Raw genomic sequence first — 24,925 nt, 5'->3', positions numbered from 1 at the left:
AAGGACTACCGACCTGGATTAAAAGCGATCTCAATTGTCTGAAATTCAATATAATTTTTGGTTTCCAACCCCCCTCAAGTAGGAAGCCCTTTGGAATACCGAAATATTTCCCATTTAATTATTTATATATGGCTAAGGAGGATAATAGGAAATGAAAGACTTATTGGATAGCACAGCCAAAAGTCATGGTAAAGAACAGGCTAGGTGAAATTTCCCAGGAAGCAAAACTGGGGCCTGGCAAAGCTCCAGAGTTGAGACTCATATTTGCCCAGAAAAATTTCAGAATTGCAATCGACTGATTACTGCTCTAAGCTTTCCATTCTTTCCCTTTTTAATGGGAATGTTTATTGCATTTGTCGTGTCCCTGTTCCATCATTGTGTATTTCATGTTTTATTAAGGAGCAGAGAGCAGATAATTTGTTTTCTTGTTGTTGTATTTTTTGTTGTATGTTGGTTGTTTGGATTGCTTCTTGCTATTGTTCATAGGTCTCAATATCAAAAGCAGCCAGGCATAACTAGATAGAAATAGATACTATCATACAATTCTGGACTTTGGGACTGATGTTGTTATTGGATTAGACGGTTGGGTTTTCACCCTTAGGAGAGGGTAAGTATCTTTTCAAACTTAAGGAAGAGAATTGGATCATAGATGCTGGTTGATTATATTTTCTTCTCAAGTTTCCTTACCATTTCCTGAAGTAGAATTATGCTACATGCCCCAGTGAAGTCTTACATTTCCACATTATATGCTTTGGCCAAGGATATATACGTGGAAGCAATTTATGTCACTCTTGAGAAATTTAAAAGTCATTGCTTGGTTCTACCATTGTTTTTCCTTTCTTTCCCAGCTCAAAATATGCCAAATAAAGGCAGCTCCTTTTTTAGCCTGGGCCCCATGATAAAGAAAACATGAAATAAAACCGAGCCAACATGCAATAAATGAAAAATAAATATAAATATCAATTAATTTATATAAACGATTTGATATTAATTATTTTGATATTTAAAAAAATTAGATATCAAATATTTTTGATATTAAAAATATAAGGTGTTAGAGTTGTTTGTGTAGTTGAATAACTCATCTAAGATGATTTATTCAGACTCCTTTTGAGCATAGCCTAAACATTCTTAGAAAATTGAAGTATTAAATTTAAAGCACACGTGTTTATGTAGAGAAGAGGATCCATGGGAAGGCTAGTTGCCTAGACAGGCCTACACCCTGCTGAAATCAGGAAGTCTTCGCTCTTTATTTACAGGCTACAAAACAGCACTTGTCAACACCACAGATCAGTATCACTTTAAGAATGAGAATAATACTAGCCTTTATTTCTTAGGGATTTTAAGGAATAAAAATATCTGGAAAAATATAAATTAGTATAAAATAACATTTATCTGGTTCTTAATTATATATAATATAATATGTCTTATGTGACTGGCAGCTTGGTGTTCTTATTGATTTATTTAAAACAAAGGAGGTCACATCTGTATAACAATATCGATATTTTAAGGTTTCATATCAATATTTTTAAGGTTCCACATAGGGTAGATTAATGTTTTATGAATTATTTTAATGTTTTAGGAATATTACAATAGTATTTAAAATGTACAGTATATAGGGATGTCATAATTAATGAACTGCTGTTAAATAGACTAATTTTGTTGAGGCCAATTTGACCGTTGTTAAATAGTCAATTACTGGGAGTTAGAGCTGTAATAATCAAATAGTCTTTGCTATTAATTAGAGTTTGACACTTCTATTTTTTTAGTTGTGATTCATCATTTTCATACTTACAAAGAATTGGCCTAAGTGGACTTAAACATCTAATAGATGGCAAGACATTTAAATGGCAGAAACAGATTTCTAGATACCTTCTCACAACTCATCCCCAGTAAACCTCTTCTTTCCCCATTCTCCCCAACTCAGTAAAGCCACTCACAACTCCTGTGCTCCTAGATGCACAAGATAAACCCAGGGAACCATTCTTGAATCCACTTTGTTCCTCTCTTGACATCTAGACTCTAGCAAGTCTTATTGTCTGTCTTGCCAAAATATATTCTGAGGCCAACCACTTCTGTCCATCTTCACAAATAATTCCTTAGTCCAAACCATTGTCCCTCAGCTGAAGTACTGAAAACCATCCTAAAAGTAACTTTATTAAAAATAGTAAAGCACATCATGTTATCCTCTATCTTAACATCTTCCACTATCTTCCCTGCATACTTAAAATATAAATCTAAATTTTTATCAGGTCCCTAAAGGCCTGTGCAGTCTGGCTCCTGTGGCCTTTGTGAACCAAGGTCCCATAGCTCTCCCCTTACTCATGGCACTGTCCACGTCACTCTGACCAAGCTCCTGCCTTCTTCAAGGCCATTCCTGGGCTCGAGAACTCTGGCTCTAATTGGTCACATAACTGACTTTACCTCATTATTTAGGCTTTAGATCATAGACTGCCTTAAAAAGTGCCTTTTCAGACCAAGCTAGAGAATCATAGGCCCAAGATACTTACTGTATAACATTATTTATTTTCTTACTGAACTTCCAGTAACTTAAATTATCTAATTATTGGTTTATTGTTCAATAAAAAAAGGCGAGAGATCTTGTCTGCTGTAATTCTCCCTATAATTCAGTTCTTAGAATAGTGTTTGCCAAATATGAAAAAAAATTCAGTGCATGTGTTGAATGATAAATTAATGAATATTCCTTTTCCTTTGGGGAAACAAGTGGCTAAATTTCTGCCAAATCATTTTCTTTAGTGGTTTACCATGCAAAAGCACCCAAGTCCAAAGACATTTGTGTAAACGTTTTTTTATGTAAGAAGACAGAAAGAATGATCTCTGGAAAACTCTGTTTAGAACTGAGAGATTAATTTTAGTTTAAAAATGCAGTATGTAAAACATTATTCATTTCATCAGAAACTTCATATTTATATTTTCAATTACTTTTCAATAAGTGAGCAATACTTCATCAAACATTACTAATAGCTTTCTAATCAATACAGTAAAATTTTCCCCATAGTAATCTTAGATGCCAAAAGATTACTGTATGCATATGAACTAGCAGTATCCTATATTAGTTTTAGACCATTTCCCAACTATATTCCTGTCTTCTAAATGGAGAAAAGCATAGGAAAGAGACATTTGTGTATGTGAAGGCTTTTAAATGCATGATCAAAGGTCTAATCTGATTTCAAAATGACCATATTTTAATAATATTTTGTCCTAGCTGATACCATACAGTCATATATAAATATATCAAGAAACAAAAAAATTATGAAAATGAACTGATAAGAATGGTTTGTAGCACTTCCTTTAATACTATAGCTAAGGAGATAACAATAGGGAAACTGACTTAGACACTAATGAAATAAAGAATTGAAATACTGTGTAAGTATTTTGAAATAAATGCTGTTTAATATCTGAAATGCTTTAATCTTAAATATAATGTTTAGTTAAATTTTAATGTTTAATGGTTACTGTTCAGAAATACTAAATACTCAATGAGATATTATAGGTTGACATAGTATATTGCAATTGTATTTGGTTATGAAGCTGCTTCTTCAGCTACCAATTGTTGGTGACCTTGGGAAAGTCACAAAATATTTCTAAATTTAATTTTCTTCTTTGTAAAATGGGAGTATGGAGATCTCTTACAGCTATCTTCATGCCTAGCATTATTTTTATCTCTGTGACCTCTTCCTCTGCATTATTTATTTTTGCTCTTCATGTAATGAATTTTTCTTTTGGCACTGACAATTCTGCTCCGACTGTCTGTGCTGTACATTTAATCTAAGGTCTGAATTTTTATTTTGTCTGCATTCCTTGCATATATATCCACTTCATTTTCATCATAGCTTGCATGTCCTGCATTTTCTATGTGAGACAAAATTAAAATCTTCCTCTTTCCTTTAGAAAATATTTCTCATGGATATAATATTAATGCAAAAATAACAACTGCTGAACCTTCATTTGGCTAAGCTTTAGGCTGTTTGGTGTAAACACACACACATGTACACACATTATTTTCCTACCACCATAACATTTGTATTATTATTCAAGTTGTATATATGACAAAAGTGAGGCTTATAATGACAAAGTAATTTCTTGTCCAAAGTTATACACTTGCTAAATGCTAAAGCCGAGATATAAATGGCGGTTTCTCTGATTCTAAAACTCATGTGATTATGCATTAAACTCCACATCTGCCAACTTTGTATTGTACCCTTTTTTCCTGAATTTTTAGAGCAGTGATCTTCTTCTACTTGACATTTTTTTTTTTTTTTTTTTTTTCGGTACGCGGGCCTCTCACTGTTGTGGCCTCTCCCGTTGCAGAGCACAGGCTCCAGATGCACAGGTTCAGCAGCCATGGCTCACGGGCCCAGCCGCTCCGCGGCATGTGGGATCTTCCCGGACCGGAGCACGAACCCGTGTCCCCTGCATCGGCAGGTGGACTCTCAACCACTGCGCCACCAGGGAAGCCCTACTTGACATATTTTATATAATGTATCCATATATTTTAAATGAAATACTTATTTTGGAAGAAGAAACATCCTCAAGATTAGTGTTTGCCAACTATCAGAGTGTGTGTGTTTCCACATCATCGATTGTCTCATTTCTTCTATGATAGTGCTATCAGTTAAGTTGAAAGGACAGAATTTAATCATTAGTCAAATAATGAAATTTCTGGTGTCAAACAGGTATTCATAAAGGATCATTCTGCTTAACCGAGGCAGGATATTCTCCTCCAGTTATCTATTCTCCTGAATATAAAGTAATTATTTTCTGATAGATTTGAAAAGTATTTTATACATATCTTACTAGAAATCGTTTTTTTAAAAAATTACATTTCCTGACGGCATTCCTTTGAGCCCTCCTTCTGCTTTTGCCACAGCTGATTGGTTTATTTCTAATCCAGTCTGAAATATGCCAGCCCATTCCACAAAAGCTCACTTTTATTTTTATTTTATTTTTTTAACATTTTTATTGGAGTATAATTGCTTTACAATGGTGTGTTAGTTTCTGCTTTATAACAAAGTGAATCAGTTATACATATACATATATCCCCACATCTCTTGCCTCTTACGTCTCCCATTACCTGGGCTGAACTGAGTTCTGGAGAGACAAAACCTCCTTTGGATGTTTAAAAGTTTTGATGTAGCAAGGAGAAAATTCAACTTCCTTTCCTTCTTAAAATTGGCTTCTGAATAATTACAGAAGACTTTTTTTTCTCACTGATGCAGCCCTAAGCCGCTGATACTGGGGCACGAGGCAATTCTAAGTTTGCTTTCTTTTAGAACTCTAGATATTAGTCAGTGTAGTAGGTTGAATTGTATCTCCCCAAAAGATATGTTCAAGTCCTAATTCCTGGTACCTGTGAATGTGACTTTATTTGAAAATAGAGTCTTTGCAGATGTAATCAAGTTAAGGTGAGGTGATACTGGATTAGATGACTTCTGAATCCAATGACTGATGTCCTTATAGGAAAAAGGGAGGGCACACTGAGAAGAAGGCCCTGTGAAGATGGAAGCAGAGGTAGAAGTGATATAGCTATGAGTCATGGAATATCTAAGATTCCAGGGGACCACCAGCTAGGAACAGGCAAGGAAAGATTCTCTCCTGAAGCCTTCATAGGGAGCATAGTACTACTAACATTTTAACTTCAGACTTCTAGTCTCCAAAACAGTGAGAGAATAAATTTGTGTTTGTTTAAGCTACTTATTTTGAGGTAATATTTTATGGCTGCTGTAGGGAATTAATGCAGTGAGCAACCTGTAATTCCTCAACATTTAGCAGCTATCTTCCTTGAGACTACCCTTCCTAAAGTTTAAAAATTTGTCTAATAATATCCTCACATTTCTGTACTGTTATGACTTTGTATCTTGGAATGCATCATGAATATTTCTTTTCACGCAAAGAGATGTAATTGAATTCATCTATTAGTCACAACAAATTTGAAGTTTGATATTTACATTTTAAAGTAAAATAGTGAACATAAAAGTTATTTTAGAGACAGCTTAAAGCAGGCTGACTTTCAAAATCACAGAGTATATACATAGTATTTTATTTCACCTAAACGTTTCAAAGCATACATATGCACACAAACAAAGGCTTTTAGTTAGATTCTTATTTGTTGACTATTATTCCATTTTTTTACTTGCAAGTATTTATTTGTTTAAAAGAACAATACAAATTCATATTAATATATGCAAATGATTGTATATGGTTATATATGTATATATATGTTCTCTCAGATTATTAAGATCTACTTCAGAAGTTAAATAGATGAGAGAGAGAGAAAGAAAGAAAACATCATAAACTGGAAAAATGATTCTAAGCCATAATAACTAGCCCAAATAATAAAGGTTTGATTATTGAAATTTTATATTTCTATTTTTAGAGCATTATCTTTGTATTAGTTTCTCAATATTCAGGGCACTATAGAATAGGAGTTAACTGAAAAAGAAAAGACAGTGGAAAGCCTTTCAACAAGTATATGGAGCTTTGGGCTATATATTTAAGCTATCTAAAGTAATATTTAATTAAAGATACTACAATAAAAATTAGTTTACATTTGCTGTTGCTGCTGTAAGTATTCCTGGCTGCATCCTCATCACAACAGAAAGCCAAAGTTTTGTTCCACCCAAGGGTTTTTGTTTCCAGGCTTCCCTGAGTAGTAGCCAGGCATTAAGAGACACCTCATTAGGATGGTCTCAAAAATGAGATGGAAGGAGGCCTGACTTGGGAGTACATGACTCACAGCAGAACACAAGGGTCCCTGAGACTGTGAAGGAGCAAGTGTCCATGTGCTCCAAGTGTGGGTGTGTGATCAACTTCGTATGTTTATGATGACTTTTATCCACAAAACTTTGCACATCTTATTCCATTATCTTTTAACAATTTGATTGGTTGTGGACTGAGTTTATTTGTTTTTATTATTTTTCCCTGATAGCAAAAAACAATTTTATGCCTAGATTCTAGAAAGATTTTTCTTTTCCATGCTTTAAAATTATATGAAAATCTATATCTATTAATGTATGTATAGATGTAGAAAATAAATCTTCCTTTTTCTGTATTATATTTAGCAGCATATCTATTAAAATATTTTTACACACTAATTTTCCATATGTGAGCTATATCTGGCCAGTCCCACCTATTGCACAGTCTGTCTTTTCCTCCAAAATTTTGTCCTTTTTCTCTGCATTCTGAGGTATTGTTTTCAAGTAGATCTTCCATATCACTGCTTCTTTTTTCCATGCTATCAATTTGTTCTTTATTCCTGCTTCATTCTTTGAAATTATTATGTCCTATATTGTTTCTAAATATTCACCCACTTAGAATTCACTGAAATCTTTTATTGTAATTGCCGTGATACCACTTCTCTTTCTACTTCCTACAGTTGTTTAATCACTGTAATTACAAATTTCCTTTTATGTTGCATCCTGACCTGAGATGCATTTTATTTGGTTTCTATCATGTAGGCTTATATCTTTTAAAAGGTGAATAGCTAATATTTAAAAAATGGAAACTTTCAAATAAAAATTTAAAGGCCCTATTTCTCTAGAACATAATTAGAATAACTGTCAATGATGGTACCACATTTCCATGTGACAATTAAGTGGAACTCAGTAGTGATTCTTCCTTTTAGATGAAACAAGCATGCACTTCCCAGAATGTCACAGTCCCCACTATTCCCTATTTATGCTTGGCCTACTTAATCTATGAATCCTTCAATCATTTGCACTTTCCTCACTTTTTAACTTTCTGAAAAAAAAGTGATATAAGCTTACAATAGTAAATTATATATTATATAATCAAAATTTTCCTGAATATTCAGCATGGAACACAGAGCTTCCATAAAATGAAAGTGCTTTATGTTATCACACATTTACTATAAGAAATAAGAAAAAAAAATAAGAAAAAAAAGAGAAAAAAAAAAAGAAACAAGAATATCAGATAATCACTGATATGAAACATTAAGCAATCAGAAAAATTAGTTTTGGTATTAACACACTAGAATTGTCTTGAAAATTCTAAACATGAGGAACCAACATTATTGGAAAATATAAACATGTTTTTCCTAAAAAGAGTAACAATAAAAGCTTCATCAAATAAATATGGCTCAGAAATCCTTTTAAAATTTTTTAGCAAATTTAGTTATTTTCCTAAAGGCTATCAGTTGCTCCTCTTTGTTTTCAAAATCAGGATCTCAGAGATATGCAGCCCCACTTTTGTTATAGCATCATTCACAATCGTTGAGATGTGGAAACAACCCAAATGTCTACTGCCAGGTGAATGGATAAAGAAAATGTGGTATGTACATACAACAGAATATTATCCAGCCTTAAAAAAGAAGGAAATTCTGTCATTTGTGATAACCTAGATGAGCCTAGAGGTCACAGTAAGTCAAATAAGCCGGTCACAGAAGGACAAACACTGCACAATTCCCCTTATACAAGGTATCTCAAATAGTCAAACTCATAGAAGCAGAGTAGAATGGAGGTTGCCAGGGGCTGAGGTGAGGAGAGTGGGAAGTTGCTCAGAGGGTACAAAGTTTCTGTTATACAAGATGAATGAGTTCTAGAGATCTGCTGTACAACATAGTGCCAATAGTCAACAATACTGTATTGTGCACGTCAAAGTATGTTAAGAAGTTAGATCTCATGTTAAGTGTTCTTACGATAAAAAACAAAAAACAAGCAAACCACACGAGGAAATTTTTGGAGGTGATGAATATGTCTAGTATTTTGATTGTGGTGATGGTATCATGGGTGTTTGCATATATCCAAACTCATCAAAATGTATGCATGAAATGTATGCAATTTTTTTGTATACCAGTTATAATTCAATAAAGTTTAAAAAATGGGTTCTCACGGCATGTTGTAAATATATTAGCTAATCTTCATTTACAAAATAAACTCAATTATATGAAAGTGTTTATGGAGAGAACATTAAGATTCATTAAGATTCTGGTGATGATGATTTAGTTCTGTATTTATAAATAAACAATATCAAGCTTTAGTTTAAATAATAATATTCCAGGACTTCCCTGGTGGTGCAGTGGTTAAGAATCCGCCTGCCAGTGTAGGGGACACAGGTTCGAGCCCTGGTCTGGGAAGATCCCACATGCTGCAGAGCAATTAAGCCCGTGTACAGCAACTACTGAGCCCAAGTGCCACAACTACTGAAGCCCGTGTGCCTAGAGCCCATGCTCTGCAACAGGAGAGGCCACCGCTATGAGAAGCCCACACACTGCAATGAAGAGTAGTGACCACTCGCCACAACTAGAGAAAGCTCGCATGCAGCAACAAAGACCCAACGCAGCCAAAAATAAATAAATAAACTTATAAAAAATAATAATACTATTCCATTCTTAAACTTTGAAATTTCTCTCTTTTTTTTTAACTTGAGAGATACAGGATGCCAATTTCATTAGTTTGTGTTGATTCTAACTATATTATAAAACCATACATTCGTAGTCAAATTTTAAGTTGGAAGATATTATAAAAATACTGCTCATATTAAGATTTTATGATGATCTGGGAATACTTAAATTTTAATATTTCTCATATTCTAAATTACTCATGCTAAATATCGTACTACAATACATGTTACAAATAATATGACAAGTATAACAAATGTTTATAAGTTGTGTATGAAGATGTATTTTTCTTTAAAATTCAAGCATAAGAATAATGAAATATAGAATATGTCAGTAATTAAAGACCTTTAATTTTTCAAATATATTTATATATTTAATTTTTAAGTATTAAATGTACTATACATAATTCCAGGTATTATAACACATATAATACATCCTAAATATCTGTGAAACTAGTAGAAAATCCAGGGCTTCCCTGGTGGCACAGTGGTTGAGAGTCCGCCTGCCGATGCAGAGGGCGTGGGTTCGTGCCCTGGTCCGGGAAGATCCCACATGCCGCGGAGCGGCTGGGCCCGTGAGCCATGGCCGCTGAGCCTGCGCGTCCGGAGCCTGTGCTCCGCAACGGGAGAGGCCACAACAGTGAGAGGCCCACGTACCGCTTAAAAAAAAAAAAAAAAGAAAACCCAAAATTCAGAGAATAGATACTATGGGTATCAAACATTAAAGTGTGTCAAAGGAAATGAAAATTAAATATGATATTGCATATCAAATTATCCAATTATTTTAATGAAGCTTTGGTGGTACAAGCATGTTAGAACATTGTTCTGGCTCTATAAATGTATATAATGTGGAGTAAAAATGTTTTAATTAAGTTTTCAAACAGAAGTATTTGATAAAATTCCCCTAGGATAAATTCATAAAAATAGTTACTGAATTAGAATTATAAATAGTATGAGTTCTTGATATATAACATATTGTCATATTTATTTTCCAAAAAAGGTATACATTTATAAACATTATAATTAATTTTAATTCAGATGTATTTTTTTCAAAATGAGTCTTAAGTAATAAGATCAATTACATAAACTAAACTAAATTTATTTTTCATGTATCCAAATAGTCTTCGCACTGAAATCTTACATTTTGTGTTAAAATAAAATAGAAAAATGTTTTATAAAACAAGGGAAAATATTAACCTGTAATTTGCCATACTTATTAATACTCAATATTTTATTCCAATACAAACATATTTAACATGTACTTCTAGAAAATACACTTGGTTGCCATGTAAGAGATGAATAAAAAGTAGCAAATAATCTTCCTAGGTGGATAGGAACTGGTTAAGACAATATTAAGATTTGATTTTGTATCTTTGAATGTTCTAATTTCAGGGCTTAAATTATGTACTAAATTATTAAATTACGTTTTTAGGTCCTTGGAAAATAAAAATTACATTTAAAACTACTTAATTTTTTTTCTGTTATGCACTGAACATTTGTCATTCATTATATTCCCATTGCAGTATTCTAACTTTATTTTTATCCATGTTTTAAAGGATAAAATATCCCATATGATTATCAAATAATGAATCACTTATTCAATTCCATCTTTTAATCACTAAATCAGAATAACAGTAATTTATCAGATATAAAAGTGATTTTTAAATTTTTCTGATCAACTGATAACTGTATAGAGAGAAGTACTCAAACATGTAGTGTAAGAAAAAGTGATGAACTACTTTAAATCTGTATTTTTTGGCAGAAGGGCATTTTCTCAGGATCCTATGAATCACCTAAGGGTGGTTTCAGGGTTCTATGAGGTATAAGTCTTGAATATAAATAATTTATTATTTCTGTCTCACTAAGCACTATTCTAATTAATATACAGTAGGTTTGTAAACTGTATTGAAATATAATTTTAGTGTCAAAAAAACAATTTTTGGTGCCTCCTGGAGTTCAAAGTATGAATCTAAATGGACATAATTTGAGTGATTATAAGTGGTATAAATGTATAGTCCTTCTACCCATACATTTTTCTAGTTGCTCTACAGTGGTGATATAGAAATTCTTACTACTGTAGAAATACTTTTGAGAAAATGCATATATAAATACTTTAATCAATTAGTCACTTTAATCCAATTAGTGTGTCAGATTAGAAAATCAGCTCCTGCTGAGATCATGAAGGCAAGCAACATGGCACTGACTATTCAAAATAGTGAGAAGATATAATGTTGAAAATCTGAATCAGGCTTATTAAGATCAAATGGAGTGTTCCAATCACAAATTTTCCTATTAGCTTCTCTTAGTGCTGTTTATCTTTCCTATATGACATTTTTACCAATTGCATGGACTGAAAAAAATATCTAAGTGTCATTTTTTTTACAAAGTACACAGAAACATTTGATTTTCCTTGTATGCTACTAGTTAATCTAAAATCTAGCGTTAACCTAATATTACTGTGTATGTGGTTTTTAATTTCTTTCATGTTGATAATGTAACTGATGTAATAACGATGTACATATTTATCTTCAAAAATAATACAAAGACCATGAAAGCCTTTTGAAATATACAAAATAAAATGATGAAAGGTCAATGAATATATTTTTTCTATTCTACATAATAAGTGACACATGTCACATTTTCTAAAAACACACAATAATTTCAAATTCTTTTAACATAGTCACTCATTAAATTATATAAAAAAAAGTATATTGCCAATTTTGTTCAATACACATACACACACACATACAACCATCACCACCACCGAAGCCTGAAGCTAACAATAGTCTATTTGCCAAATATTTAAAAGTTATATTGCAACTTTCCTAAAATATTTTGATTTATGTTTATTATGACCACACCTAGAGCCAGAATCACATTAATAATAGTTTGTAAGCAATGGAAACAGTTTCTACTGCCTTAAGTCCAAAACTGTCTATGATGTTATTTCCTTCTTTATACAGCATATCTATCATACTGATGAAATTAGCAAATAAAGAATAATCTTACAAAAGAAATACAATTTGTAAGATTCAAACTAATTGCTGATTTAACAAAAAGTTAAGACAAAATATAATGCTTGCATAACTAAATCATTTTATATCAGTTTCATAAAGACTTTAATTCTGGCCATGTGAAAGTCTTCATTCATGTGAAAACTAATTTACACTGGATTACTAAAAAGGCTCATTATTGTACTCTTAATAAATTCATCTTATTTGGCTAAAAAGGACCATAATGAAATTTGTTTGATAGTTGCCCAGTAAACATACATTTCATAAAAAGCTGGAGAAATAAATAATAATTACATCATAATAGGCTTCATTTACAAATATAGCTTAGTTTTCTCCTAAAAAAATTTATACTGAGCTTATGAACATTTAGTGCTTCAGAAAGAGGATGCTATGACCTCACTTAGCAATTAGTTTTCTTTCTATGTGCCATAAAATTGAAGAGATTTACAAAGCAAGTGGAAATACTAACTTTTATAATGATGAGCCATATGGTACTTGTTTTACTATATTTATGCTTAGCAGAGAGTATAAAATTATAGTTATTGCATTTTTTGTTTTTACAAAATGAGGTTACTACTTCTATTATGCTTACAAATTAGCATAATGAAGATAACAACCACAGAAAATTCAGGTTACTTAAAAAAAAATTGATTCTGCTGAGACTAACATTTTCCTTGAGCTGTTTTGGTTTATAAATAAGTTTTAAAATGTTTATAAACATGAAATATTATGTTTATAAAAAATTGTCCAGGTGAAATCCATGACACAGTTCATTTGATTTGGGAAAATGAACTTACTTACATCTTACTCCCAGTCCAAATGTGTTCTTAAAGGAAGAGAAACAGAGGCACTAACTCTGATCTCCCACCTACTCCCTATCTCCTCAACTGAGTATATTTAGTTTGAAATGGATAAATTTGTACTTAGTGATAGGTTAATCTATAATTCATTATAAGAGATTGTATAGGCCCATACTTTGGTAAATTTTAATCTCCAAATGACCTGGAGAGGCAGAGTTATATACATGAAATATGGTAGATTTAGCTAATAAAATGTAGAAACCAAGTATGCCATTTATTAGCTGTGTGGTTATAAGTAACTTACATTTTCTGCTTGGGGGCAGCTCATATGCCTTAAAGCAGACGGTATAAAAATATTAAAAATACAATTTTTTTTCAAATTATAATAGGAAGCCTTAGGAGCATTTTAAGCAAAAATGATTAACCTAGTTCACATAAAATTTGAACACTTTCACCTCTTACACATTGGCCACAGAGGGGCCAACATAATGAAATGATCCTAGGAGAACAATGATCAAGTATGTTGGTGATAACACATAAAAAGAAGATTGCTGGGGCTTCCCTGGTGGCGCAGTGGTTGAGAGTCCGCCTGCCGATGCAGGGGACACGGGTTCGTGCCCCGGTCCGGGAAGATCCCACATGCCGCGGAGCGGCTGGGCCCGTGAGCCATGGCCGCTGAGCCTGCGCATCCGGAGCCTGTGCTCCGCAACGGGAGAGGCCACAACAGTGAGAGGCCCGCGTAACGCAAAAAAAAAAAAAAAAAAAAAAAGATGATTGCATTTCATCTCACCTCATAATAGAATGAGGATGGATCAAATATTTTTTAATATTAAAATAGTCATCAGTTGAGTGAAAACTCAGAATACCATGTTGACTCACCCACAGTATTTTATTAACATAATTATGCCAATTTTCTGAGGATGACAAATATTTACCACTACTATGAACATATTTTAAAATCACAATAGGTCTTGTTTACAATGTCTTGGCTATGCAATCTCAGTTTGAAAATCATCATACTATGCCCTCATCTCAAGCAACAAAAGGCAATGAAAAGTTTATATGTAGAATTTTCTCTTTTAGAAAATACACAATATATATATACCAGCTATTCTTTTAGTAAGAATTTAGTATATATTTATGTTATTTTGGTGCTACACAATCAACATCTCATAATCAGAGCCCATTAGTTTGTTACCATACTCACAAAATGATAAATTACTCTCACAGCCTTCAGTTCCATCTAGTTTTGAATACTAGATCAAAGTAGCATTTTATAATGAGAGTAGGGCTGAACTCAAGCTCATGGTCATTGCACTGAATTAAAGAGTAAAAACATTATGCTCATTTCAAAATAAATAAGATAAACTATCAGGTATTTGCAGAAACAAAGAATGGAGCATAAACCAGGGAAACTTTCTAGTAGTATTTTTATTTTCCATAAGTCAGAAAGATTAGCTTTCCTTTGTATAACAATGTGCTATCATTTTGTAATGCTAACAGAAATGATTAAATCAAAAAATGTAAATGTAATCAGTTTTACAGCCATCTGAAGACTCATCATCTAAGATATAAATTATAGGCTTTCCATGGCTGCTGAAAACTTAATAGCTTTATTTCTAGAATACATACTAAGTTGAAAGTCTGATGTTTTACACAGCTTAATGAGAATTCAAATCAGAGTACTTGTAAAAAGAAAGTAGTGGTTCACACTCAGTCAACCATGATAAAAACCAGTTCCTACAGCTATCTGAACTACTACATAAATCCATTCTCTTGTCAATTGTAACTTGTTTCAATTGCCCCTTCATACCTTTTAAACAAAATGTAAATGGACTATTTCAGTCTAAATGGATTAGGTCTTTTATACATAGATCTATCTTGTACATTTATTTTCAAGAGCCTCTACTGTAATGTCAGAAAGATCAAACTCCTCAACGGGCATCACAAAGATCATTTCTAAACTTTTAAAACCCCCTCTTGGGAGCACAAATTTTTCATCGACTATTTTATTTATTTTTTGCTTTTATAGAGTTCTAAACTGGCATTATTGATAGCAGTGTAATCTGCCACTCTTTTCCCTTCTGACTGTCAGTAGTCATAAAAGTGGTGTAGTTTAAAAGATGGAGCCTATTGATTCTTATACTCAGTTAATGAAAATACTTTCTCACTGCCTGAAATATTTGGGAATGTTGGCAAGAAATGTGACAAAAAAGATAAAGTATGATTAATACAATCTCAAACTTTGAAAATAAATTACTTTTACTTGAATTCTGACTGACCAATTTATAGAAAAAATACTGAAGTAGGTGAGGACAGGAATTTTATATTGCTGACATTTTACGAAAATGTTTGTATCAACTAAATCCTTGATTCTCAGTGTCAGTTTATAATCTGAATGGAACACATAAATAATGAAAGATATGGTTTGGGAACTCTTGTTAAAAAGAATTTAAATCATATTTGTCTACCAATCTAGTGAAAACCAGTTTTACATATTTGGATGAAAGGTTCAGAATAAAATTTGCTGTGCAGAGTGAGATCAAACTGAAAAAAAAATTGTTTAAAAATTACACCTGATGAAATTTAGAGCTGTGGTCACAATAATCTTGGAGAACAGACTCTGTCAAGCATGAGAAATGTGGCTGAGGGGATATGACACAAGTGTCATAATGCATTTTGGAAGTGAAGTACCTCATGATGATAGAGGCTGGACTGAAGTGAGAAGAAAGTTATCTCTATGGGCATTTTAGTAAAGATATATTTCAGTAAACTAGAAGGTATTAAAGAAATGTATTAAAACCTTCCAGTAAAGAGAGATGCAGAAGAGTAACTGTGTTTTAACAAAGCCCTGTTCTCTAAAGGCCACATTTGATTGTTATATTGTTTGCTTTTTCAGTGGAGACTGAAGAGTGTCTCTAAAATATAACTTACAGCTTCTTTACTTTTAGCTCTTTCATATGAACTGCCAAATTTTTCACATACCTGTGGTGGAATTTTCCTTAGATTTTAATATCAAACTGTGTAGAGCTGCCCTTTATATTTTCAAAAATAGTTACACATTGATTCTTGATTTCAATTTTATTCTTATTATGGATAAATATAAATATTTTTGCACTTCCAGTTATGGTAATGTCTGCAATATCTAATTTGTTTCAATTTTAGCCTATTCTCCCACTTCCAATTCATCACCATCTTGTTGCTTATATTGTATGTGTGAGAGAGAAGAACAAAAGGAGAGACAGAGACAGAAAGACAGAGAGAGAGATTTCCCATGTGTAAACTCATATGTATATTCACACAGACACACACACACACTTCATCCTCCTCTCTTGCTCTCCACCACTTCTCTGACTATATACTTCCATAGGGTGTGTCACCTGCACCCAGGGTACTCTCCACAATGCAGCAAGTGTGATACACATTTTTTACTGGAAATATCATCATATATCTTCCATGTGTAATATAATATACTTCTTACTGGTTTTAGTTTCAGAGAAGTCAAAGTTCTTAACTAAACCTGCAATACTTTGTCTTTTCACCGCTGCCTAAATCACCAGTCTCATCTTTCAACACTTATTCCTCTCCCTCTCAACGCTCTGGCCAAAACGTCTTTTAATTTTATAAGCGTGCTGCATTCTGTTCTGTTCATGACCATTGCATATGGGTTCCTTTTCCCAAGACATTATTCCTGAGGTCTATGCTTGGCTGACATCTACTGTGCTCTTAAGTCTCGAGGAGTCTCTGGATCTTCCTTTATGTGGCCTCAAAAAATACAGCGTGTCCCCTTCGTGGCTGATGTGGCCATTTTTTCTAGCTTCTTTTTCTCACTACCACGGCAAATGACTGAGGATAGAGACTTGCCATTTCTGTCCTTCACATTATTCCTAGGACTACCTCATTGATCAGCATATTGCTTAAACATGTTTGTTGCCGAAAGGAATAAACATGATGTGAAGCTATCCATGGTCAGACATGAAGTGTTCCATTTAACCCCCTTCCCTCTTTCTCATGGGTACTGCAATCCAAATGGGCATTGCTAAACTGTCACAGTACCCATGCTTCTACCTAATGGCTATTATTACTCCAACTTAATAAACTCTACTCCTTTGAAGCTCCTGTAATTAAATTGTACGTGCAACTTCGGCATTGCCACCTATTGGCCTCCTGTGGAGAGTCCATGGTTTATTGTGGTTTTAGAACATGGTTTACAGTTTACCTTTTCAACCAGATGCCTGTTGCTAGCCTAGGTATTTGCATGTCCATCATCATGGACAGAGTGAGACATATACTCTTGCCTTTGCTTTTTCTCGTTGCCTCGCTTGAATTCTATTATCCAGAATCATCTTCCTTCTTAGGCAAATTCCCTAAAATCATTGCTATTTTTTCCAAAATCAATTCAGTGATTCTTTTGCATTAAAGTGTTTAATTCCACTCAAGAATATTTTATAATCTGGAATTTATAACATGACAATATTAATAATAGCTGCATTTACTATATGCCAGGCAAATAGTTAATCTTCACAATAACCCTATGAGGTAAATGTCTTTTATCACTACATTCAACAAAACTTCCAGTTTCACTTGTCCATTTTAGTACATTTCTCTTATTTAATTCATTCATTCACTCTTTGCTACAATGATTTCCATATACTTCCTCTCATGGGATCCCTCAACCTTATCTCTGCCCCACTACTCTCAGTGGATGACCTTTCCTCATCTTTCACTGACTGATTTCAAGCCACCCAATGGAACACCTCCACCCTCCTGCCACATCTCTCTCCAGCATCTCTGCAGGTACTCTATCCTTCCCTCCCATTATAGTGGCAGAATTGTCTCTACCAATCAGGGGAAAACTACTCTGCATGTGTCCTGAAGCCTATCCTCTTCTCTCCATGTAACTTGCCTTCTACAGAATGTCAATTATTCTTCCCCATTCTTTTATACAATTCACTTTTTCCTGTCTCCTAGTCCTTTTTATTTCTCAACTTCCAGTATTTTTTCTTTTTCCTAGAAGCTGGATACAATTAACTGTAGCAGGGCAGTGCTCAATACTATTGAAGCCTCACACTTTAGGTTCTACTACTTTAATATCTGTAAATGCGAGAATGCACATTCCAAGAACTGCAAACTAAAATTTGACATTATACCAACAAGTTTACTCAATATTGATGTAATTATACAGAAGCTTAAATATATCACTCAAACTTTAATATTACAGAATTTGTCCTTCTTATAAGTCATCTTACATATAAACAAAGTTACTCTTTGCTTATCTGTCCTAACCTATGAAATGTTGCACCAACAGACTCTTCCCATAGTTCTTCACTATGTTCTTAAACAGGTGATTCCTCCCACTTTGGCAAGGTGAAAAAAATCGAAATCCCTATGCAGAAAAAAATGTTAACTCAGAATTACCAAATTCTGAAGTTACAGCTGATGGTACACCATAAATAAGCTTTGGGAAACTCCTATTAAAGTCTTTTACCTAAGTAGGACTATAGGAAGTTACAATGGTGACCAAAAGAAGACACACGTTCTTCATTAAAATTTGTTTTAATGGGTCTCAAAGTTCTGTGACAGATTTGTGGTCAAGTTGTTTCCATTAGAAAGTACTGATTTTAAAAACTAATAACTTAAAATAGTCACACACACGCACACACATGTAAATGGCCCACAAGACATTCTCCTTTCCTTCTGAAGGTTTTACGATGTGTTTTATCATTAACCAGTCTTTTACTATTAAACTTAAATGGCCAACTGAGACAAAAAGTTCTGAGACTGTTCTTCTACCACTGATTAAGACATGGGTGGCAGGGATTGGGGATAATATTCATTTAACCTTCTGAGCTTTTGGGGCAGACTTGGTGACCTTACCAGCTCTAGCTGTCTTCTTGTCCACTGTTTTGATGACACCCACAGCAACCACATCTCATGTCACCAATACGAAAGTGCCCCAGACGAGGATTGTCACAGAAGCTCTCAACACACATGGGCTTGCCAAGAACCGTATCAATGGTGGTGGAATCACCACACTTCAAGAATCTGGAAGCATCTTCCAGCTTTTTCCCAGAACAACAATCAATCTTCTCATTCAGCTCAGCAAACTTGCAAGCAATTTAAGCTGTGTGACAATACAGCACAGCTGCATATTCAGCACTGCTTTGGCTGGAATTGTTCAAGATAATCATCTGGGCTGTGAAGCCAGCTGCTTCCATTGGTGGGTCACTTTTGGTGTCACAAGGCACACTGCCACAATGGACATCTTTGACAGACATTTTCTTGACATTGAAGGCCATGTTGTCCCCAGGAAGAGTTTCACTCAAAGGTTCATGGTGCATTTCAATAGAGTTTACTTCAGTCGTAACACTGACTGGAGCAAAGGTGACCACCATGCTGGATTTGAGAACACCAGTCTCCACTCAGCCCACATGGATAGTACCTATAGCAACAATTTTATAGATGTCCTAGAAGGGCAGACACAAGGGCTTGTCAGTTGTATGAGTTGGTGGCAGGATGCAATCCAGAGCTTCAAGTAGCATGGTTCCACAGGCACTGCCACCTTAATGGGTAGCTTTTTAATCCCTTGAACCAAGGCATGTTAACACTTGGTTCCAGCTTCTTGTCACCATTTCAACTAGAAATTGGCACAAATACTGCTCTGTTGGGGTTGTAGCCAATTTTCTTAATGTAAGTGTTGACTTCTTAAAGATTTCCTTGTATCTCTTCTGGCTGTAGGGTGGCTCAGTGGATCCATCTTGTTAACACCAACAATTAGTTGTTTCACACCCAGTATGTAAGCCAGAGGGGCATGCTCACAGATCTGCCCATTCTTAGAGATACCTGCTTCAAATTCAGCACCACCATCAGCAACAATCAGGACACTGCACAGTCAGCCTGAGATGTACCTGTAATCATGTTTTTGATAAAGTCTCTGTGTCCTGGGGCATCAATGATGGTCACACAATACTTGTTGGTCTTGAATTTCCACAGGGAGATATCTATCAGTAGTGATACCAAGCTCAGTTTCAGCTTTCAGTTATCTAAGACCCAGACAGACTTGAAGGAGTTCTTTCCCATATCAGCAGGCTCCTTCTCAAATTTTTTGATGGTTCTTTTGCTGATCCCACCACATTTGTAGATCAGATGGCCAGTAGTGGTAGACTTGCCTGAGTCTACATGTCCAATGATGATGATGTTGATATGAGTTATTTCCTTTCCCATTTTGCCTTAGATTTAGCAGTGGTTTTCATGACACCTGTGTTCTGGTGGTAAACCCATTGTGAAAAAGCCTTCCTATTCCTTTTAATCGATATTCAATATTCAAACATGGGCTGATTGCTCCCAAATTTAAAAAAGGGAAAATAAGATTCATCAGACACCATGTTCTCTTCCAGCTCCCTTCCACTGACAGCTAAGTTCAAAGAGAAACTGACCATACCCATAATTTCTATTTCTCCATCTCTCATGCCTCTACCTCTGCTCTTACATGTCATATTTCCCCCAAACCTTCATTTTTCACTCTGACTGCTCACCTAGATGATTTAATCTCCCCACAAGTTGTCAAAAATAGTCAACTCTATTATATTGACTCAGAGCTGTAAATTTCTTTCATATTTAACATCAGAAAGGTAATTCACTTTTAGATTAACTGCATGTCATATTTCTACTGGAAATTTTTATTTATTGTTTCTTTCTGTGTGGTACAAAAATAATGGTGCATATTACAAATATAGCATCTTCTATATGAAGAAAGACAGAATTGGCATAAGCAAACATATGTTGATTCTCCTCTCAATTCCAAACCTGTATCTGAGCAATAGTTACATGCAACTTTTCCTCAACATTTGTAGATGGAGTTCTCTCAAGCATCTTGTGTTCATCAAATAAAAAAGGAAATCTGTGGAGTACATTAATCACATATGCTCCAACTCTAGTTTTTACCGTTAAAAAGAAGCCTTGATTTTTCAGAAATTTGGGAGTGATTATCAATATTTGCCTTAAATCCACATTCAGTCATTTGGTAAGTTTTACCTCCTAAACAATTATTAGTAAAACTAACACTTATTAAGGAATTCATGTACTAACACTTTAGGCTCTTTGCATGCATTACCTTAGTTTTATTAGAAAAGAAAACAAAAACTAAGAGTTTGGTACCACTGTCATCCTCAATTTACATATAAGGGAACAGAGACGGAATTTTCCAAAGCTACTCAGCTAGTTAAGTGGGAGTCCAAAATTTGATTTAAACACCTTAGGATCTGTGCTCTGTTAATTTTTCTTTTTCTCACATTTTTCATGAAATTCATTAGAAAATCCACTCTTAACTCCTATTAACTGTGTACACTGCATACAAGCGATCTTTTAAAAGGACAAGTTGAATTGCTGATGCTTCTCTTGCTTAAATTCTTTTAATTTGTTTCCATTTAAAATACAGTCTAAAATTCTTATGATAATCTCCAAAACTCTTCCTTACCAGGTCTGTCTCTCTTTTAAGTTAATTACATAGTATCATAGTATGGTAGGCAAAATAATAACCCTCCCAAAGATTTCCATGTCCTAATTCCTGGAACTTGTGAATATGTTAGGTTACATGGCAAAGGAGGAAATTAAAGCTGCAGTTGGAATTAAGGTTGCTAATTAACTGACTTTAAAATAAAGAAATTATCCTATATTATCCCAGTGGGGCAAATGTGACACAAGGGTGATTACATTAAAAGAGAAAAGAGAACCAGAGAAACGTCAGTGTGAGAAATACTGACATTGGTAGCATTGAAGATAAGGGAATTGAACAATGCATCAAGGACTACAGGCAGCCTCTAGATGCTGGAAAACACAAGGAAACAAACTCTCCCATAGAAACTCTAGGAAGAATGTAGATGTGTCAATATCTTGATTTTAACTCAATGTGACTCATTTAGGAATTCTGATCTTCACAAATGCAAGATAATAAATAAATTTGTATCATTTTAAGCCATTCAGTTTGTGGCAATTTGTTAAAACAGCAATAAGAAACACATGGTGATATTTCTTTCAAGCATTAATTTATTCCTTCAGTTATTCTTTGAACAGGTGTACTGTGCAGTTGCTATTACTTATTAGAAACTGCATATTCAGTCATTTAAAGAAATACTCCAATTTTCTCAGATGTATATATTTTCTAAAATATATTGAATTTATTTTAGATAGATATACGAAATAAAAAGAGATATGGGGATATATGTATATGTATAGCTGATTCACTTTGTTATAAAGCAGAAACTAACACACCATTATAAAGCAATTACACTCCAATAAAAATGTTAAAAATATATATTAAATGAAAAAAAAAAGATGCTAGCATCCCTATAACAGTAAAGATTTTGGTACATGGATCCACATTGAGAACTTGATGAAATGTTAGAATCATTCACCCCCTCTTGCCTTGTCTCTGTGGCAAGTTTGCTCTTGTGCTAAAAGCTCGAACAAAAAAGAATGAGACAGAATAGCATATGTGCTCTCTGGGAATGTAGAAAGAAGAAAAATTGAGTATCAGAATGATGTGGAATATGAACATAGATATGCCCATGTGTTTAAAGGAAATACTAATGTTTAACAATGGGTAAATTTTTCAAGTCTTAATTTAGAAGAGTGTCCAGTACATATTTATAAAAAAACTAGTAGCAAGCACATATAGGGTTATCTATATATTCTTGTATTTTAATAGTTTTCTAACAATCAATTGTATCAATTGATAGAAAGCCATGTTTCATTATTTTACAAACTTAAATGGATTCATTTCTTTTGGTAATTGAACTCAGCAATTGAAATGATGGGAGAAATAATAACAAAACTGAATTTTTACATTCCCCCCCCTTTTCTATTTTCTTTTTAGACTATAATCAGTAAATGACAAAAAAAATTACAGATTCTTTTTTTTTGGATCTTATTTATTTTTTTATACAGCAGGCTCTTATTAGTTATCTATTTTATACATATCAGTGTATATATGTCAAGCCCAATCTCCCAGTTCATCCCACCCACCCCCCACCCCCTGCTTTCCCCCCTTGGGGTCCATACGTTTGTTCTCTACATCTGTGTCTCTATTTCTGCCTTGCAAACCAGTTCATCTGTACCATTTCTAGATTCCACATATATGCATTAATATACGATATTTGTTTTTCTCTTTCTGACTCACTTCACTCTGTGTGACAGTCTCTAGGTCCATCCACATCTGTACAAATGACCCAATTTCGTTCCATTTTATGGTTGACTAATATTCCATTGTATATATGTACTACATCTTCTTTATCCATTTGTCTGTCGATAGGCATTTAGATGGCTTCCATGACCTGGCTACTGTAAATAGTGCTATAATGAACATTGGGGTGCATGCGTCTTTTTGAATTATGGTTTTCTCTGGGTATATGCCCAGTAGTGGAATTGCTGTGTCATATGGTAATTCAATTTTTGTTTTTTTAAGGAAACTCCATACTGTTCTCCATAGTGGCTGTATCAGTTTACATTCCCACCAACAGAGCAAGAGGGTTCCCTTTTCTCCACACCCTCTCTAGCATTTGTTGTTTGTAGATTTTCTGACCATGCCCATTCCAACCAGTGTGACAAGATACCTCTTTGTAGTTTTGATTTGCATTGTTCTAATCATTAATGATGTTGAGCAGCTTTTCATGTGTGTCTTGGCCATCTGTATGTCTTCTTTAGAGAAATGTCTATTTAGGTCTTCTTCCCATTTTTTGATTGGGTTGTTTGTTTTTTTAATATTGAGCTGCATGAGCTGTTTATATATTTTGGAGATTAATCCATTCTCCGTTGATTCACTTGAAAATATTTTCTCCAAATCTGAGGGGTGTCTTTTTGTCTTGTTTAGAGTTTCCTTTGCTGTGCAAAAACTTTTAAGTTTCATTAGGTCCCATTTGTTCATTTTTGTTTTTATTTCCATTACTCTAGGAGGTGGGTCAAAAAGGATCTTTCTGTATTTTGTGTCAAAGAGTGTTCTTCCTATGTTTTCCTCTAAGAGTTTTATAGTGTCTGGCATCACATTTAGGTCTTTAATCCACTTTGAGTTTTTTTGTGTGTATGGTGTTAAGGAGTGTGCTAATTTCATTCTTTTACATGTAGGTGGCCAGTTTTCCCAGCAACACTTGTTGAAGAGACTGTCTTTTCTCCATTGTATATCCTTGCCTCCTTTGTCATAGATTAGTTGACCATAGGTGTGTGGGTTTATCTCTGGGCTTTGATACTGTTCCATTGAACTATATTTGTGTTTTTGTGTCAGTACCATACTGTCTTGTTTACAGCTTTGTAGTATAGTCTGAAGTCAGGGACTCTGATTCCTCCAGGTCCGTTTTTTCCCCTTAAGATTGCTTTGGCTATTCATGGTCTTTTGTATCTCCATACAAATTTTAAGATTTTTGTTCTAGTTCTGTAAAAAATGCCATTGGTAATTTGATAGGGATTGCATTGAATCTGTACATTGCTTTGGGTAGTACAGTCATTTTCACAATGTTAATTCTTCCAGTCCAAGAACATGTTATATCTCTCCATCGTCTGTGTCATCTTTGATTTCTTTCATCAGTGTCTTATAGTTTTCTGAGTACAGGTCTTTTACCTCCTTAGGTAGATTTATACCTAGGTATTTTATTCTTTTTGTTTCAATGGTGAATGGGATTGTTTCCTTAATTTCTCTTTCTGATCTTTCATTGTTACTGTATAGGAATGCAAGAGATTTCTGTGCCT

The 24,925-nt window shown here is 34.0% G+C and overlaps 1 pseudogene; it reads right to left on the bottom strand.

Moving 5' to 3' along the window:
• Positions 1 to 19,022: 19,022 nt before the first annotated feature.
• LOC115865912 (elongation factor 1-alpha 1 pseudogene) lies at positions 19,023 to 20,413 on the bottom strand (annotated as a pseudogene).
• Between the last annotated feature and the right edge of the window lie 4,512 nt (positions 20,414 to 24,925).

This window comes from Globicephala melas, chromosome 5, assembly GCF_963455315.2.
Source record: "Globicephala melas chromosome 5, mGloMel1.2, whole genome shotgun sequence".
Taxonomy (NCBI): Eukaryota; Metazoa; Chordata; class Mammalia; order Artiodactyla; family Delphinidae; genus Globicephala; species Globicephala melas.
This window is presented reverse-complemented; position numbering and strand designations above follow the sequence as displayed.